A 14074-nucleotide genomic window follows, 5' to 3' on the forward strand; every position below is an offset into this window, starting at 1 on the left:
GCATCAATTATTGCTAACCAATTCAGCAACAACAAACTTATATGCAATTAAGAAAATGATTGCCATGTCTCCTAAATTAGCAATGCAAAAAATTTCTCAATCACTGAAATGTGAAGATTCAAATTAGTTTTAGATGTATTAAGGTACAGGATATCAAACAATAATACATTTTAATCTTATTACATATAACTGTATTTATTTTTATTTAAAAATGGATGATTATTATGCAATAATCATTAAATATTTTGAAACAAATTTGCTTCCTCTGAATTTCTTTGATGTAAACAAAAACATCCCTCTTACATAGAGTTCAGATTTTAACATTTTCTAACATATCCAGAAATAATATTGCAATCTTTTCATAATATTTAGATTATTTAATTCTGTAATGATACTACTAGAACATCATTAATGAATACTTAAATGTAGTTGATACTAAGATATCAATAACAGTTACAAATAAAAATCTTCAATATTTGTATATAACTATAAATTTTGAAAACTTGAATAATTAAAATAAAAATAAATTTTGGAACTAACTTTACTGAAATTCTTTAAAAAAAATTAAAATACAACAATTACTATCAGTTATAAAGAAAAAGGCTTTATCTACACAAACACACAAAAGCAGTACTTAAGTTTCAAATATGCTGTTTTGTACATATTACTTTTCAAACTCATTTTTCATATGCCAAATCCACTTTAAATTTTCAATCAAATTGTTCATTTCCTGAACCTGCAACTTTCCTCATCAAAAGGATGCATAAATACTCAGGTTTATAAAAAACCTACACACCCTCCAACCTTCATCTCTGCCTCTTCCCATGATCCGTTCACCTTCAAGATGGTCGGGTCCAGGGCCGTCATCCATTCAGATATAGAACTCCTAATGATCACCCAGTATGCAACCCAGCACAACTATTTCTAACATACTATTAAAGGCCTTATATGCAGTCTTTACTCTACCACTTCCACTTTGCTAAAAAGTAGCATCCAGGACCATCACTTATGACAGGCAGCTACCCTCCTTTTACAAGGAAATATCCAAGATAAATAACTTTCATTAAGCCTTCCGTATAAGTACTTTGATTTTCTCCCTCCTCTGCAATGCTAAAGACCGTCTAGACATTCACCTCCAACCAGGCATCTACCCATGAACAGATCCAGCCACCACTCAGAATACATAGGTGCTACAACATGCCCTTTAAACACCCGCCTCAAAGAACATCAGACTACCATCACGAAAGGATTGGCCAAGACTACATTGGCTACACCTTTGACCCTGAGGTGGCAGGCTCCAGAACAGAAAATGACTTCAAAATAAGTGAGAATAGTAACACCAAGCAAGGAAAACGTGACTGAAATAAAATTACTTGGCCATCATGATACACATTGTTATTTTATGTTTATGGGTTTTGTTTTTCATTTGACGTTATAATTTAGTTTGAGAATGTTTTCTTTTGTTTAAAAGACAATAACTTATTTTCATTGCTAACTAATAGTAATTATGAATAAAGCAATAATAATTTGTAATTATGACCAGAAAATACCACAAATCAAGCTTCCGGTTATTGGCACAGTTTGCTGCAGCGACATAATTTTGAACTTCTGCTTGCACAGGGTCTAGATGTTTGTGTGCATTTCTCTTATGTTTGTGCGAGAAATTTGTTTCTCGCTTCTGCATAAATGGCATCGTGAATCCAAATTCTGGTCCGAAAAGTTTATTCTTGCATGTTTTCCCATCTTGCATTTGCATAAACACAGCCTTACAGTGAAGAGTCAAATAGATGCCAATCTCTGGCAAAACCAAAACTTGGTAATTTCCAGTTTCTTTTTTGAGTGCGTTGTATCTGAGTTGGATGACCAAAATTAGTGAAAGGGGTCATTAATTATCCTTTGCTATATCTGTATATTTTGATCTGTTCTTTACACAGTTTCTTTAATTTTTGTAGAACATAACCTTAGGCTAATAAGCACCAGATCAGCCAGCCAGTTTGGTAATTAAATGCAGGCAGCATCCATTAGAAGTTGTAAGGCATGTCTCTTAAAAACATAGAGAAAAATTGCCTGTATCTTTACCGTTTCTTTCTAATGTTATCTTCTTAAATTTTGCAGATTAATAATTTTAACCAATTAAAAATTTTAATTAGAAAAAGTTTTCGGAGTTGCAGAATTATTAATACTAAAAATAAGACATTTCATTAAACAAAAAAAAAAATTCATAAAAGAATGCATACTTTCCCAGTGAAAACATGATGACGTCATAGAACAAATTTAAAATTAGTTTGTGGTGACATTTTGTTAAAACACAATTTTTATATTATTAATAATTACAAAACTGAAAATAGTTTAAATTTTGAGGGTAGAGACGAGTTTTATATAAAGTTATAAATGCTAATAACAAGTAAAATCTTCATGAAGACTCCACTCAAGATATGACATGCGACTCCTCTCTATCTTCCTCAATCTATAACCTCCTATATAACTATCTATAACCAAAATTTAATATCATCAATGTCCCTTATACACAAGCTACCACACTAAATTTCATTTCTTAATCATTACCACATCCTGAGATATTAACCTTTTCATACTTGCAGCCCACCAAGTATTTCATAATTTTTTTGTGACCCCCCATTTTTTAATAATAATTTATATTTGTTAAATTATCTATAATAAATTGATTTTTTATTATTGCTTTACTTTTTTATATAACAAATGTAAATCATAACTATTATTTCATTATCTATTTAAATAATTTTGTTTGACATAAATGGTCCAAATAATTCTTTACAAATATTAAACATGGCAGGTTTTAATAATTCTTTGCCTATTGTAAATGGTTTTTTTTTTCTTTAGCAATGTGAAGAGCTGCAATAAATGAAACTTTTAATTATTCTTTATTTTTAGTAGTTCTCACATTTATGAGCATCTTTTGATTTTTTAATTTCTTTTTTCCTTATAAAAAAAATCCTGCGTTTTGTTTTTATATTGTTTGTGCTTAGAATTTAAATGCCTCAACAATTTATTTGGTTTCATTGCTTCATTGGAGAGAACTGCACCGCAAATGACGCATTGTGGTTTTATAATTCCTTGAACTTCTATGCTTACGAACCCATATTTGATATAATCACGATTGTATTTTCTAACTTTAATGTTACTTAATTTTATACCTTTAGTTTTAGGACTTGTAGTTTTTTCCATTGCATTTTTCACTGTATCATCATCAAAACTTTCACTAGTATTTTCTTCACTATATTTTCTTCTTGAAGGTCCTGGTCCGCAATTACTTACATTAAAAAAATTATCCCATGTTCCTTTCTGTATTTTGCTCATTTTTATGGGTTAATTATAAATAATTAAAACTAAACACACAATATAAGAAAGAAATGCACTATTATTCAATCCGAAGTCAATGCTAAAACTAAACTAAAACACCCACAACTTGTAAAGATTTTGCATATCTTTTGCAAAAATATTTAAATTTTCAAAGCCAACTACTAAGTCTACTATTTTTCTAAATGATTTTTAAAATTCCAAGCATGTATAGTTTCTTAGAATTACTTTGGAATAAAAGAAGTAAATACTGCAGTGTAAGTAGATTATTTGCATTCATTTCTTCTGTACTAACAAAGTTGTATGTAGGAAGAAATAAGAAATAAATAAAAAAAACTATCGTAAAAACTATATAGGAAAACTTTATCTTTCTTATTTCACTTTTCAATGCAATATTCAGTTATGCATCAATTTTCTTTTTATTATATTCTGAAGGAAATTTTGCATAATTTGGCGGCCCCCCGGCAAACTTCTTACAGACCCCAGGGAGCCGCAGCCCCGTTAAGAATCACTGGTTTATAAAACTATAATTCTAGCACATGCAGAGGATGTCATAAGAGAACCCCATGGGAGACTAGAACAATTACACCTCTCATCCCAAATCTGAATTGGCACATTCATACATCACTAGACTCAATGGATTTTATTGTTTAAACCCAAATTTTATTGGCAGAACTCTAAGATTCTGCCAGAGCAAATTGCAAATCCCTGATCTAGAAGGGAGTGGAATAAATACATTTCACCCTTTCCCAACTTTACAGTAACATTAACAAGCTCTGATCAACCCGACTGGGACAAAAGGTTAGACCATTAATTAATACATAGTTCCTCATCATGCTTGACAGGAACTATCTAGTAATTAAATAATAAATTTAAATTTTCACACTTACAATATTTAAACTGATGCCAAATGTCCTGAGAATGTTTCCAAATTTTTAGTAAAAATGAAATTCTACAACAAAAATTTTTAATATAAAAACAGTAAATACAAGTGTAAATTCTGTATTTAATGAACATCTCATTTTATTGTTTTTGAATCATTATGTACTAATGTAAATGAAGCAACTTAGATCATAAATGACTTTTCATTGTATGACACTTTGTACATAAGCGAACATGAGCTGTAATTTGGAAGATGAATCACAACTGAGTGGTCCTACTAGAGGGGTTGAAACAGAAATTAGGGACTATGCTCCATTCCAAACAAAAATGGTCTTTATGGGAGTCAACTGCAAAAAAAAAAAAAAAAAAAAAAAAAGCTCTATACTATACAAGTTAAAATAACTACTTATCTCCTGTTTAATTATGGAACACCACAGTTTTAATGTGTTTCATGTATATTTCATAGAAAACAAATAGTTTTTTCAGAAAGATAAGGATGCAGTGAAAATGAGTTAGTATGTCACCAAATTGTATACTTTACTACTTTATATATTTCATTATTTAACTATACAAAATTGAAACAAACATAAGACTTTCTGGATACTTTATACAGTTATGAATATAATATGGAAACAAAAAGCAATATTTACTAAATAAGTACACAAAATATTTTACTATTTAAACTTGTGATAGGTGCAGTTCCACCTCATCCAAATGCATGAGGTGATTCAACTGAGTGATTCAATTTTAATTTAAAATTTTTAAAATGAAATTTATAATTCAAAACACAAATGAAAGATCAATTTTATTCTTGAATCACTTAATTTCTTTTAAAATTAAGTGATTCAAGAATAAAGTAGGGCTTTAGTTCATTTTAGTTCATTTAAAGTAGGGCTCTCCCAAGGAAGCTTGATTACGACCGAAAATGATTGAGAAAAACTTTTACCACAAGATAGAGGTAGTCCAGACCATAAACGTTATTAATAGTGAAGTTACCCATAGTAATAAAAATCAGTTTTACTTGTGAAAATTATTTTTACAATTTGATTTAAACTAGAAGTTGCTAAAATTTGTTTTGCTAAATTATGGCAACCAATGCAACACTTGGGATGATCTGCCTAGGGGGGATGCCTTCCAGGTGGTATTTTTAAGGGTAACTGGTCCCTGTTCAGGCATTACAGATGTGGAGAAAACCCGGAAACTTAATGTAGCCAGCCTGTCCTGGAGAGGTGCAAACCATGACCGCACCACCAGTGTTCAGGGAACAGAACCGCTTGGCCACTGGTGGGCTGGTTACTAAAGTAAATGCACAAAGTAGAATTTACGAAGTGCACACAATATGCAAACAAAATTTTATTGGAGTTTTTTTATTTTTTATGAATAATTTTAAAGAATGACAAATTTCCTAACTACCTATTTGAAAAAAATTTACTTAAATCACATCTAGTGAGTGATTAATTTTTTTAACGGACTTAAATAAATAGACCAAAATTTAAACATCATGTTTTTTTCCTTCTTTACAAACCTTGAAAGAATTATATTTATATCATTTCCACACTTATTGGTTTTGTAATACACAAAAATGAAATCATTTTAAAACATTCTAGCAAGTTATCCAAATTTAGTTAAGTAACTGGAATAAAGTTTTAAAAACAAAATTAAAAATTGAATCAAATTTTAAAATCAACGTGTTATTAATGTAATATTCGTAAAGTTAATATTCAATAAAAGAATAAAATTGATTTCATGTTTTCAAACTACAAGTTTGAAAATTACTTTGATTTAAGCATTTGAATAATCATACCAAATAATAATTTTGTCACCAATATCTTACAAAATCAATAAGCTAAAAAAATGAAAAATAAGTTTACAAATAAATCCAGACAGTTCATGCTTCACATTCTTCATTCCTAAACATTACATTAAGGTTAACTATGAAAAGTATGTGCATATCCCGGTAGACCATATCAATATACAGTGGGTGATCAATTAGTTAACATAATCCGTTCATTAACTGATTATCAATTTACCATAAATTTTTATGGGAATTTGATCAATTCGTTTTGGTGACCCCAAAAAATAAAAAATACTTTCTTACTATGTTTATTTATATGTAATAATAAAATACATACATAGTCTTGCATTTTTATCAGTCATGTTTTTTTCCGTTTGTTTCGGGTTAAAGAATCTGTCTAATGTCGATTGCTTTTCTCTCTTCTTCAGGATTTTTCAGAATTAATTAATAGCATTGTAATTGTAGAGATTCCCAAGCCTATTAACCTCAACCTGGTTTAGATGCCATTCTAAGACTGTATTTCTGAAACCCTCCCACTTCTTCAAAAGATGTTTAATAGCAGATATCGGCATTAATCCTCTTTTTCAGAATAAAACATATCTCGATGAGTTTCAAGGTGTTCTGTCATCAGATCCATTTCAGGTTCAGTTATGAGCTCGTCAATGTTCTTTATTTCTCAGATGTGATTTTTGTTACTCCTTTAGCTGCTTGAGTTTTCTTGATTATAGTGTATCTTTCTTAGATAAGATTAAAATGCAGCCTATTGTAGACCTATTCAAGCCATCTACCTTTTGCTATTATAGTCTCACCTTTTGAAAATAAAAACCCATGCAAAACTTAACAAGTCAACAACTTAACTTAACAAACTTGACAGTCTCACAAATACTATAAAAGAATTGTTTCTATCAGAAAAATAAAAGACTGGAATTACAAGAGAGAGTTTCAAAGTTCGGAGGAATACTATCCGATCGGTATAATATCAAGTTAAGCGCCGACATCTCCCGCACTGCGAAAAGTTTCGAACCATTGCCCGAAGACAAGGGAAGACCAATCGGTATTCATTATTTTATGTTGCTTCTTCTTGTGTTGTTCTGCGAGATGTTCATTGTCCAAATATAAAAATCTTTCACGAAAGTGTTCGTTATCCGATCACCCACTGTATTTCATTTCAAAAGATCACTTACCACTTAATTTAAGAATCATTTTGTTTCGTGCCAGTTGTACTGTGTTCCGAGGTATGTACTTACATAGATAAAATATTTTATCTTGAGCTTTTAGTGAAGAAACTAAACCATTACCATTACATTACACATGAGTATTATGTAAAGTGGTATTTAGCAATGTTTCATTAAGATCCTATTGGCAATTCACCGAAAATACTACCAAAACCAAATCTACTTCCTGGTATTTTAGCCACGATTCTTCATACTTACCATATTTTCTATGTTATACTACGACTATGGATGGATCAATGACGTCATTCTCACGTATTTTCCAAAAAGTAATTCAGTATCGACGTCGATTACAATTTCGTAATACGTCACGCAAAGTTTGAAGAATGGCGTCACACGCACAAGACGACGCCATATTGGAACGATTATCTAATATCGAACTCCGTCATATTTAGAACGGACAGAACAGATTTAAATCACAAAAAAGACGGAAAATTTTAAATCTTTTCATACAATAAATGTTAATAATGTAGATTTGTTGGTTTATTCACTTTTTTAAGTGAATAAACAAATCTACCAGCGACATAATGTAATATTGGACGCCTAAATTTTAAAATAGACGACGGATAAAACTTAAACGGATACTCACGCTGGTATACCCTCACGCTTAATACCCCGAACTATCTTCTTGGATTCAGAACCGAAACAAGAACCGAAATCAAATGGTTGTACTGAACATCAACATAAGGAGGTTACATGTTCTACGTCACTTCCTACTCGGTAATCAAATTCTTGACGAGTTTGGCTAACGTTGCCAGATTACAAACGGAATGCATTTATTTCTTTTCGTAAATATATCGAAGTTATTGACTTTAAATTTTAAAAATAATTTCTATATAACATTACAATTATTATTATTATTATTATTATTATTATTATTTTATTTTTGTTTTAGGTATTTCAATTTGAGATACTTTTTATATATTTATGGACATTTAAGCACGGCTCAATACATGGCCGGCCTATATTTTGCATAGTATAAGTAGGTCGGTAATTATGGAACCGAGCGTGTAAAGGTGGCAGCCCTACCGCTCTGGGGGACCCGGGATCGAATCCGAACGGGTCGAATAATCCCCAGGAATTTTTCGGGGGGTGGTCCGTTCGGATATGTCGGGCCCCGTCCCTCACCACCCGGTCGCCCCATTGTGGGCCTGGCCGAACCCATAATGGGCCTACTAAAAGAGGCCCTCTTAGTGCCCACAGGGCGGAAAGAGTTAAAAAAAAAAAAAAAAAAAAAAAAAAATATAAGTAGGTCGGTTAATTATGAAACCGGCCTATATTTATGGATTGGTGTAAGAAGCGCCGATATCAAAATCTTGCTCTCGTGGACGAGGACTGATACTAAGCCCGAAAACTCTTGTGTATTTTTGTGCGAGATGCCAATGCCAAAATGTAAATAGGAAAGGACGTGACGGCCTCCACCAATTCCTATGACAATATTTTAAAAAAATGATGTTCGAGAAAACCCAATGATGACGTTGGTGCAACTTGATAAACATTGATATTTGTACTTCTTGTAGCAAGCTACAGATATAGACGGCCGGATGGTCGAGCAGTTAAGCTCTGAGGACGGGAAAAGAATCTAGGCTGGTTGAGAAGTTGAATATTTTTAGAAGGGTGAACCGTCCAGTCTCTCACCACCCGGACGCCTCATTTTAGGCTCAGGCTAAATCCACAATGGACTTGATTAAAAGGCTTTTTTAGTGTAAAAAAAACTGTTCTGTGAGTACTAAGAGGATATTTTTAGAATCCGAAATGAAATTTAATACCAAAATGCTCATGAAATTTCTATGGATCAGACTGGAACTAGAAGGCAGAAACCCGAACGGCAGACACACATCTTAGCCGCTTCAGCTATCCGTTTGATGGGATACGACAACGCGATACGAGGATGATCTGCCAAGGGAGAGTGTCTCTTAAGAGAACTTTCTATGGGAAACATATTCTTATTAGCGAGGTCGAGGCCGAAGTTTTAAACGCGAAAACGTGTACGTCAGACGTTCAGCGCCGCTTTCCTGTAAGCCTAGAAGTTTGGAATGTCGAGCATGATTCCACTGACTTTTCAAACACCATTGTCAAACTTCTAGGCTTACAGGAAAGCGGCGCTGAACGTCCGACGTACACGTTTTCGCGTTTAAAACTTCGGCCTGGACCTCGCTATTTACGTGTTAGACATGTGAAGAAAACTCGAAAAACTACACATGTCCAACCCGTCGTTGAAGCACGAATCGGCAACCGACTACCAGTTCAGTGGTTTTGTGTCCTCGGCCACTTGTAAATTACTCGATTATCCGGTCTTCTTAAAGTCGGCCTGTATGGATATACTATCCAGATTTTAAACTGGGTTCTTGAAATGATGAGAAAATTTTAATTCAATTTCTAAGAGTCGGAATTTGAGCGTTTCGATAGCAAATGTAATTCAAAACTAAAAGCAAAACTGAAAACAAAAGCAAAAGTTGGCTGAAATTGGAATTAAATCACTTTTGAAGTACATACCGTTCTTCCTATATATTGTACTTAAGTAGAGAAAAATAACTATTTTTCATTATCTATTTTATTGATATTTATTAATAAATATTGTAAAGCAGGAAACGTAGAAAAGTACGTTATAAGTCTAAATTTAAAGACCTCAAAATATATGAAAATAGTAAAAACTAAAGCAAAATGGTAGCATTTGTTTTATACCGGTGTAAATCGAATCGACTTAAATGAAATTCGAATTATGGTGTTTTTCAACGGGATGCGTTTTAGATTTACATATATTAAACAAACGTTATATACATGGATTTTATTCGTATTTATTTTATAATACATTATAAACACCGTTTGAATGCAATTACTGGACTGGATATGTAGTACATTTTTGTACATTTTTTTTCTTACAGTTCCCATTTTCTTTTTAATTTTATCACCAATTTTCATCATTGTTTACAGCGAAAGGGTCATTTTTAAATTCCCGTAGGCAATGAGACGTAATTGCTTATTTCCAATTTTTTAATCACGTTCTTTTTTAACATAGTAGAGCGTCAACTATCCGAAATAATCGAGATTGGATACTTTCGGATAACCGATCACACTCTGCGGGAAAGAATAAAAAAATAAATATCTTAAATAAAGCAAAAACGTTCATTTTAATTCTAGCATAGAGTATAAACACAGATTAAAACATGAACATTTAATAGGTATGTAGTCAAAAAGCACTTAAAATTGTAGCCATTATATTTGAATGACCCACTGATGTGGCCATTTTTGGGATATCGGAGTTCTCAATCGAGATTCAATAAATGAACGGATTCGGGTATAATCTCTGTATGTATAGATGTTAGTATGTGTATGTGTGGGACACAGTTTTATTCACCCTATTTGAAGCTTAATAACTCCTGTGCTTTTTGTCGAAAATTTCTGAAATTGTGCAGAGAGGTTTGTTTATTAGGGGGATTGATGCTATTAAATTTTGGTGGTTAAAGATGGAGAGGGTGGGGAGATAAAGGGGGTCGTGTGTATCTAAAATAGGGTCAAGACTTAATGACGATTTTATTCATTAGCATTTACAATTTTTATATAACCCATCCCTACTCTCAAAATTTGATGGCCGGATGGCCGAGCGGTCAAAGTGGCAGCCTACCGCTCTGGGGGATCCGGAATAAAATCCGGACGGGTCGAAAAATCTCCAGAAATTTTTCGGGGGTGGTCCGTCCGAATATGTCGAGCCTCGTTACTCACCACCCTGCCGCCCCATTGTGGGCCTGGCGGAATGGGCTTGCTAAAAGAGGCTTTCTTAGTGCCCAGAGAGAGGAAAGAGTAAACAAAACCTTTCAAAATTAAACTTTTTGCCATTTTATAATAGTTAAAAATATAAAAAGTTTTTAAAATAAAATGTCATAATAGATGATGCCACACGCAGTTTTAAATGTTGTCGGGGAAGTTAAGCAACTTGTTCCCAAGAAGTTGCTTAACTTCTCCGACAACATTTTAACTTTGACAAAGTTGAGACAAAAGCTTATATACCTTATATAATGTAAATAATAACACTCGTATTACAAGTACTGTACAAGGCATAGACCATCAAGAGAAAGAATTATACAAGTAGTAATTAATCATATTTTTGATTTATTTGACTTAAAATATATACTCTCCACCTCAAATTAGTAGTGGCAACAACTAACAGTTAGTTACTAGTTGTACCCTTCTTTCTCTTGGACTTATTTAGTAACTCTATCTGGGGTTACTGTAGTATTATAATTAATAGTAATAATAATATGATAAGTTAATTAAAATTGTACTTACTAATGCTTAACATATATTATACTTAATTTAATTAATTAAGTAAGCGTAGAACCTATTTTCAACAAATTTATTCCAATATACTATACTTCTGATTATAAATATTTTAATTAATTAGAATAGTCTGATTAAAGTGGACTTAACTTCCACAAATATCAGATTTAAATGCCTTTATGAGTTATAAATAACTGGTTAAAATTTATTCTTATCAAACTAATGTAATCACTTCTACGAAAAATTTGTGCTATTGCTTAATATTGATAGTGAGAAAGATTCTTACTCAATAATTAGATTTAGACACTAAAAGTAATGCGAATACTATAGTTATAACTAATATGAGTTTTAGTGCTTAGATATCCTACCTCTAGTAATAATGGATATATAAAAATTTGTTTAATAAGAAATTGGGGTGCAATTTGTAGACCTATAAATACCTACTGTCGTACGTCTGTCTGCTTGTCTTTCCTTAATCTCGAGAAAGAAGTTAGACAGATGAAAGACGAGATCAGGTATGGAAAACTTAAAGGCCCTGATTAACTATATACAAACTTCTCTGATGCAAACCAGAAGTATGTTATTTGAATTCAAAAATTTTTCCCAATGGTGTTAGATAGCCTGTTATTAAAGGAAAAGTATGATGTACAGGCAGAGCCGTAACTAGGGTATGGCCAACGTGGCTCCCGCCATAGGCGCAAATTTAATAAAGGCGCCAACGAGAAAGAATAATATGTATTCGAAATTAATAACACAAAAAAACTTCTATAATTATATTTATATAGTATTTATTATCTGTAATTTCTACGAACATATATTTCAGAAATAAACCACCATTTTTATTTTTATTTAATAACAAAAATTAAAAAGGCGCCATTTTTATTCTTGGCCATAGGTGTCCAAAATCCTAGTTACGGCACTGTGTACAGGGCAAGCCACTACCAGTTTGAGATGGAGAACATATATTTTAAGTTAAATAAATTTAAAAATATGATTAAAAATTATACCTATAGAACTCAGGAGAAAATACAGGTTGGTATTATATATTTATCTGTATGTTTTTTGATTATTTTTTCTAAATAAGAAACAAACGAAGTGTAGATGTATTTGGTCATGTAGTTTAGTAAGTACGTGTAATGTTTTCTATATTTGACAGTAATTGGTCTAATACTGTATTAAAATACACTTATATTTCTTGTGGGAAACTTATGAAATAAATAATTTAATGAAGAAAAATAACTTTCGTTAATTACAGATTTACTAAAATTTCATAATGAAACAGTTGACATTTTAGGTTATTTAGAAACGTAACCCACAAAACGTCATGTTATTCCATAGTTAGATTATCGATAATATAATAATTAGTAAATGAACCGTCGAAATCGATTTTATTACTGCTTCACGTTTCTTCTCGTTCTAAATACTGAAAAGTGGCGAAAACAAAACCTAATAAAACTAATTTGTACAAATGTGTCATACAGATAGAATACCCAAATTCTAAAGGTTATTAAGATAAAACATGTACACAGAAGTCTGTTTAAAGAACCGAGATAAACGACCGGATTGTCGCAACAGATAAGGCATCACTTCACTACCTCACTGGGAGATTCAGGATCAAATCCGAAGGAGCAACTCTCCCGGAATTTTTCTTGTTCGGTCTGTTCTGGATACGTTGAACCTCACTCGCCCCATTCTGGGCCTGCCGAATCCACGATAAATATGAAAAAAGATCTTTTTAGTGCCCATAGGTCAGAAAGAGACAAAAATGAAAAAGTAAGCAAATCAAGATAACTCATATCCGTAGCATACGTCATTTCTTTAGACGGTATTTATGATTAGAATCCGTATTTTCATTTCTTCGGTTTTGTTTTGATTCGATCGGTGGTGAATGTTATTTCACAATTAATTTCACAATTAATTGTGAAATAACATATAACACAATCAACTGAAATGTCAACAGACGGCTGACTCAACTAGTATTTCAGCTGATGTTAATCCTATCGGGACTTACAACAGGTCTGATAAGAAAACTTTAGAACAGAGCCGTCGTGACTTAATTGGTCAGTAAAGTATATCAATGTGATAATTCGACACTCGTTTACGCCCACTCGTCTATAAATATTACAGCGACTGGAAGCTGTCGTCATTAAAAGATCTTGCACACACAAAGAATTAGCGCCGTGACTCCATTGATTTTGTATTCAAAAATATCTGGATTGCGTATCTGATATTATACTTTTTATATCTACTAAGAAAACAATATCACCTTTCAATATACATAAGTTGATAACGATTCTTAGAAGAACGTGAATCAAACACGTGAGTAAAAATTCGATAAGCAAAATATTCAAAATCAATAAGAAATTCCATGTTTGCTATTCTGGCGAAATAATAAAGAAATAAACTAATAAACTTTATTATATTAAATAAAATACAAATATGGAATTTTCTACGAATATTCATTCCGAATTCGTAACTTTTTTTAATTTTGAGATTATGTTTAATGTATGTTTCTTTAAATATAGTGATTCTGTAAATTCTACTCCGAATC

At 31.9% G+C, this 14074-nt stretch overlaps 2 protein-coding genes across 4 annotated transcripts in view; both read right to left on the reverse strand.

The window, feature by feature from the left end:
• Nucleotides 1–14074, reverse strand: part of LOC136975020 (uncharacterized) — a 98239-nt gene that overhangs the window by 70212 nt on the left and 13953 nt on the right. The gene's annotated exons all lie outside the window — the stretch shown is intronic.
• LOC136975017 (baculoviral IAP repeat-containing protein 7-like) overlaps nt 1–14074 on the reverse strand; it is a 98654-nt gene that overhangs the window by 16706 nt on the left and 67874 nt on the right. The window contains exon 1 of one of the 3 annotated variants that reach the window (XM_067270008.1): nt 7835–7969. The exons of the other annotated variants lie outside the window; for them this stretch is intronic. The gene's annotated coding sequence lies outside the window, so the exon portion shown is untranslated. Of the gene's footprint in view, nt 1–7834; nt 7970–14074 lie in introns of those variants that run through there. 3 annotated transcript variants of the gene reach the window in all.

The sequence above is a fragment of the Centruroides vittatus genome, unplaced genomic scaffold, assembly GCF_030686945.1.
Source record: "Centruroides vittatus isolate TY-2023 unplaced genomic scaffold, ASM3068694v2 contig_361, whole genome shotgun sequence".
Lineage (NCBI taxonomy): Eukaryota > Metazoa > Arthropoda > Arachnida > Scorpiones > Buthidae > Centruroides > Centruroides vittatus.